Consider the following 6,001-nt stretch of genomic DNA (forward strand, 5'->3'; position numbering starts at 1 on the left):
CCAACAATAAACAGAACACATACAAAACAGTGCACGAAGCACTAATGCAACAAATACTCAAACAGAACACATACAAAATAGTTAACGAGGCACTAACGTGACCAACAGTCAACAGAACACATCTAAAACAGTGCGCGAGGCTCTAACGTGACTAACAGTCAATAGAACACATACAAAACAGTGCGCAAGACACTAACGTAACAAACTGTCAATAAAACACATACAAAACACTAAAGTGAGAAACGGTGAACAGAACACATGTAAAACAGTGGGCGATACACTAACGTAACAGTCAACAGAACACATACAAAACAGTGCGCGAGAGACTAACGTGACTAACAGTCAACAGAACACATAGAAAACAGTGCGCGAGACACTAACGTGACAAACAGTCAACAGAACACATACAAAACAGTGCACGAGACACTAACGTGACAAACAGTCAACAGAACACATACAAAACAGTGCACGAGGCACTTACGTAACAAACAGTCAACAGAACACTTACAAAACAGTGCGCGAGACATTAACGTAACAAACAATCAAACAGAACACACACAAAACAGTGCGAGGGCTCCTATTGATAACAGATATACTTTTAAGTATTCTGAAGGGATTACCTTAGTTAAATAAAGGTTTGCTACTACACTAACCTAACAAACAATCAAACAGAACACACGAAACAGTGCGCAAGACACTAACGTGACAAACAATCAAACAGGACACATACAAAACAGTGTGCAGGGCACTAACATGACAAACAGTCAACAGAACATATACAAAACAGTGTGTGAGACACTAATGTAACAAACAGTGAACAGAACACATAAAAAACAGTGCATGAGGCACTAACGTAACAAACAGTCAACAGAACAAATACAAAACAATGGACAAGACATTAACGTAAAAAACAATCAAACAGAACACATACAAAATGGTGCGAGACACTAACGTAACAAACAATCAAACAGAACACACGAGACAGTGCGCAAGACACTAACGTGACAAACAATCAAACAGAACACATACAAAACAGTGTGCAAGGCACTAACGTGACAAAGAGTCAACAGAACACATACAAAACAGTGCGCGAGACCCTAACCTAACTAACAGTCAACAGAACACATACAAAACAGTGTTTGAGACATTAACGTTGCAAACAGTCAACAGAACACATACAAAACAGTGCGCGAGACACGCAACGAACGATCAAAAAGAACACATACAAGTTTCCACTGAATATTAAAACGTATCAAAAGTTTGTGGTTGAGTAAGTCCTTACCGTGATGCATTTCAGGATTTTTTTTACAATGCGTTTGTACAACGGAATAAATTTGTTTCCCCTGGTTAAAAAATAACGCAATTCCCGTCATAACAGTAAGTTCCTGATCATTCGTAAACTCAAACAGACACCTCCCTTAGGTGGAAATATGTCTAAACTAATCGCCTCATTCCCTCGATAAGTCGCACCTTACCCCCCCCCCCCATACCCCCTTTCCTAAAAAAAAAACCTTCCCAAAAAGAACCTTCCTGGTATTGTCCCTGTCTACGGCTTGAGCATCTGAGGCAGGATTCCAGCTCGGGTCAACAGAGGAAACGAGAAGTATTTGTCAATAATGCGCCATGTTTGAACGGATTTATTTTGAAATACCGTGTGTCTAATTTGAAGATTTAAAAATTTGGCGTGAAACAACAAAGTGTCAAAGCGAGTCCGAGAAGTAAACCCCAGAGTTTGTGGGGGTTGATTCCTCTGTCTCACACTGGATTTCAAAATGTCAGAATTGGATCGTTTCAATAGTTCAATCCCTAGAATAATCATACCAAGGTCTACTGTTTAAAGGTACATCTAAATATTTTGAAACCAGACTATTTGGCGGACAATCGATTCGGAATTAGTACAAACGTTGAATACTCACAGATAACCACACGATCGGTAGAGGTCAGTGTTACTCCAACGCCACCGACCTGCAGACAAGGAGCAGTTGAAATATTTCAAATATTTTAGGTCATAAATAAAAGTTGATCAATAGAAGTTTAAAAAGTGGACCTATAGAGCGTTAGTACATTTGACCCCGACGAAGCTTTGCGACCCAAAATGGAAAATTTTGTCCAAAATCGGATTCTAGCGTCCAAAATCGGACACTGGAGACTAAAATCAGACACTGTAGTCCAAAATTGCATACTTATGTCCAAAATAAGACACTAACATCTAAAATCGGACACTTGTGCCTAAAATCGAATACTAGTGTCTACATCGGACACTAATGTCTAAACTTGGACACAAGTGTCTAAAAGCGGACACTACTGTCCAAAATCGGAGGCTATTCTTCAAAATCGGGCACTAGTGTCCAGAAATGGACACTTGTATCTAAAATGTTTCTAAAATCGGACACGAGTGCTTGAAATCTGACACTAGTGTCTAAAATGGGATATTCGTGTCTAAAATCTGACACTAGTATTTTAAATCGGACAGTAGTGTTTAAAATTGACCAGAAGTGTCCAAAAACGGACACAAGTACCCGGGTTTGGAGTCTCCGTCCGAAAACTGATGCAGGTATCAGAGATCTGAGCATATTCCACAGACCTGTGTTGTGAGAAGGAAGCATGTGTAAGACGAATCAGTCTGGAATGTGTTGATAACATGCTGCCGTTCAGCTGTACTTGATGTCGTGCCGTCGATACGAATAACGAATTTTACTGGGCAAACACAAGCTTAATATATAAATTAGTAGAGAAAAACATAAAATAATATATATACATAAAAACGTTTCAAAAAGCTCCAAATCTCAAACAGAATTAAAGGTTAAAGCCGTAATATTTTTATTTTAGTAAGCTTAGATCGACCGTATGTCAGGTAGCTAGACGCTGACAAGCACTTGGGATCTAATACGTTAACATTATAATCGTTCAGAACTTATAAAGTTGCTATCAAGTACTTTCAAATTGGGATAAAACCAAAATTTCTCGAACAAGGTTTACCTTGTACAATAGTATGCCAACATATACCGAAACGAAATGCTCAAAATTTGGAAGTCGCACCGCGTGGGTTCACCTTTGACACCTTTCATACTTTCGACGAGAAAATAGCCAAGATATTTGGGCGCTTTCCCACTCCACGGGTATAAAAGAGAAATTTTCGAAAGGTGGAAATAGTCTGTGAGGTAGTTTGTTCCATAAATACTTAACAACACGAGCAACAAAAAATAAACGGGGAAAACGAAAGCCGATTATTCCTCAATGCTTACTTGTTTGACCGATAGTAAAAAGATAAGGTTGTTAAGCTGCCGTCTCACAACATTGCCGCAAATTGTTTCTCAGCGCTCTCTTCTTCGACAGAATGTCCAGGAATCGAACCATAGTACCCATTTTCTCCTCGTGCATCCTTTGAGCAAGGCCGAGCTTTTATTATTCTTCTTTCCGCTTTTCTTCTTTAAATTCCGTCAGAAAATCGATTACCTCCGCGGCCGACGACTTCGGCCAGTGAATGCTGTAACCAAAGAGGAAACAGTCCCCGGTGGAATAATTTTCGGGTTACCACTGAGTCTTCAAATTCCCCGTTTTGGTGTTGTGCTCTCTTACTTTTTGTACTTCTCCTCTAATTTTTTCCATTTGTTCGAGCACTGTTCTCCTGCAACTCTCACCAACGACTTGGCGTTTAATTGCTCTGCAACTTTATCCATTGCAACTTTCTTTCATACTTTGCTTTTGTCGAAGAGGTCGGTTTTTTCCATTCGTAAGGAAATCAATAGTTTGGTGCTCTTTGACGACCACGTAATAAGTTTTTCCTCGTTCTCGAGCTCTGCAATGAAATAAAATTTACTTATGAAGACCTTTGTAGAGCATCTTAGGGAAAGCAATCCTATTTTAAACCAAAACAATGGACAGAATATCATACTCACCACAAGTCTGCGACGAGCCTGCCGCCATTTTTCAACGCGTAGAATTCCCGCGCACTTCCAACGTTCCGCGCAGGACCGAGAGAACTGAACAGCCCTTGATCATTAGGGGGGCCAGTTTGGTCAGGATCAGTTCAAACAGTTCTTAGAACTAGCGCGTTCCATTTACGGAAGGATCAGTCCGACTGGCCAGCTCCAACAAATGAGAAGCTTCCCGAGTTTTCTTTCTCACTAACCAAATTCTATTGTTTCAAAATTCAGAGAGGATTTTCTCAGACCACACAAGAACCGCAACTTTGACACTTGCACACAAGACAGAGCTAATCACGCCCTTTTTAACACACTTTTAAATGTCCAGGAAATCCTCTTTTTGGCCGAGATATTAGTGCAAGAATATTTAAACATTAGAATTTCGTTTATGAGCTTTTGGGAACCACAAGCTACACCTAGTTTTCTAACAAAATTCTATTGTTTTAATATTCAGAGAGGAATTTTTCAGTCCACAAAAGATCTAACTTTGACACTTACACACAAGACAGAGCTAATCTAGTTCTTTCCAACACGCTTTTAAATGTCCAAGAAATCCCCTTTTCGGCCGAGATAAAAGTGCCCGAATATCTAAAATTAAATTCATCGATGAGTTTTCTGGACCTCGACCATGCATTAGTTCAAGAGGGCTTTTTGCTCATTAACAAAATTCTGTTTAGGTGTCATAGTTAAAGGGGATTTTATCAGCATACGAAGGAGCTGCGACTTAGAAACATGCCCACATTAAACAGCTTATTCACCAAACAGTATTTTATTAATATTTAGAGAGGATTTTCGCGACCTTATGAAGGGGCTGAGACTTTGACACTAGGACTATTTAATGGCCTGCGTTTATTTTAATTCAGACGTGGAGAGTATATTTTTCTTTCCTTGTACCTCATGACAAACATCTCAGAGGGGTTTTTTCGCACTGATTTTGTACTCCACGCATTCTAATTGTGTCCCTGAGGTTACCTAGTGGATCTTGTATGCTCTAAAGCTGTTGGAAAGATTAAAAAACAAGGAAAAAAAAGAAAATGGAACGGTTTTCGATAAAATTTGAAAGTCGGTACAGAAGAAGTCTCCGAAAATAGACGCCTGTGTCCGAAATTGGATGGTACCGTCCGGAAGTTGACGGTAATATCTGAAAGCGGTTGTAAGTAGTTAAAATCAGACGCTATCCTCCGCTTAAATACAAACACTACACATTAACCGTCAGCAAAGAAGTTAAAAGAAATACTACACAAAATTGACCCAAAATTTTAATAAATTCATTTGAGTAAAGATAAATCATTCTCTCTTACTTTGAATCTGAAGAAATGTTTTCAATCACTTTGTAAATTTTATAGGAATACCTATACAACGAATTTCATCGCGTAAACTTACATTGTCGCCAACATGGCTAAACAATTCTTTTCAGAGGGAATAGTTGCACGAGATTGCGGAACCACGAAGAATCACGCGATGGAAACATGACGGGACATGCAAATTCATCTTTCGGAATACCTGATTTATATTTCTAACAGTCTGTTCACTTTTTTCCTTCCCATTTACTTCAAAATTTCCAAGAAAAAATTAAATATTAGATAATTTAGCTTTACTGCCTTTTTTAACCAGCGCTTGTTGGGTATGAGATGACTATAGCCAACGCACTCTCGGAGAATAATTATTTAATAACAGAAAATGTAATGACACTTAAGGACGATGGTCAAGCCTCCCCAATACAGAGACTAATTGGACCTGATCTATTGCTGAAAAGTGAAACTACAGAGTTTCTAGGGGAAATAAAAAGGTGTTTATAAAGGCGGCCATAAGTAGTACTGTTTGCCTGCGTGTAGACTTGGAGGGAACTTCGACTGTATTCATAAAAGTTATAGACAGATAAACTAACGAAGAAGCAACACAAGAACCACATATGATTATAATCATGATCATTAACCTTCTTAGTAACCCCAAGTTCCCTCTCGTTGAGTAGATAGATATAAATGAAAACAAAAACGACGAAACAAAACACAAAGCAAAACAGACAGACAAAAACACGCACAAAGTAACTCGCACTTGTCAAGAAATAACAATAC

This window comes from Pocillopora verrucosa, chromosome 12, assembly GCF_036669915.1.
Source record: "Pocillopora verrucosa isolate sample1 chromosome 12, ASM3666991v2, whole genome shotgun sequence".
In the NCBI taxonomy this organism is placed as follows: Eukaryota; Metazoa; Cnidaria; class Anthozoa; order Scleractinia; family Pocilloporidae; genus Pocillopora; species Pocillopora verrucosa.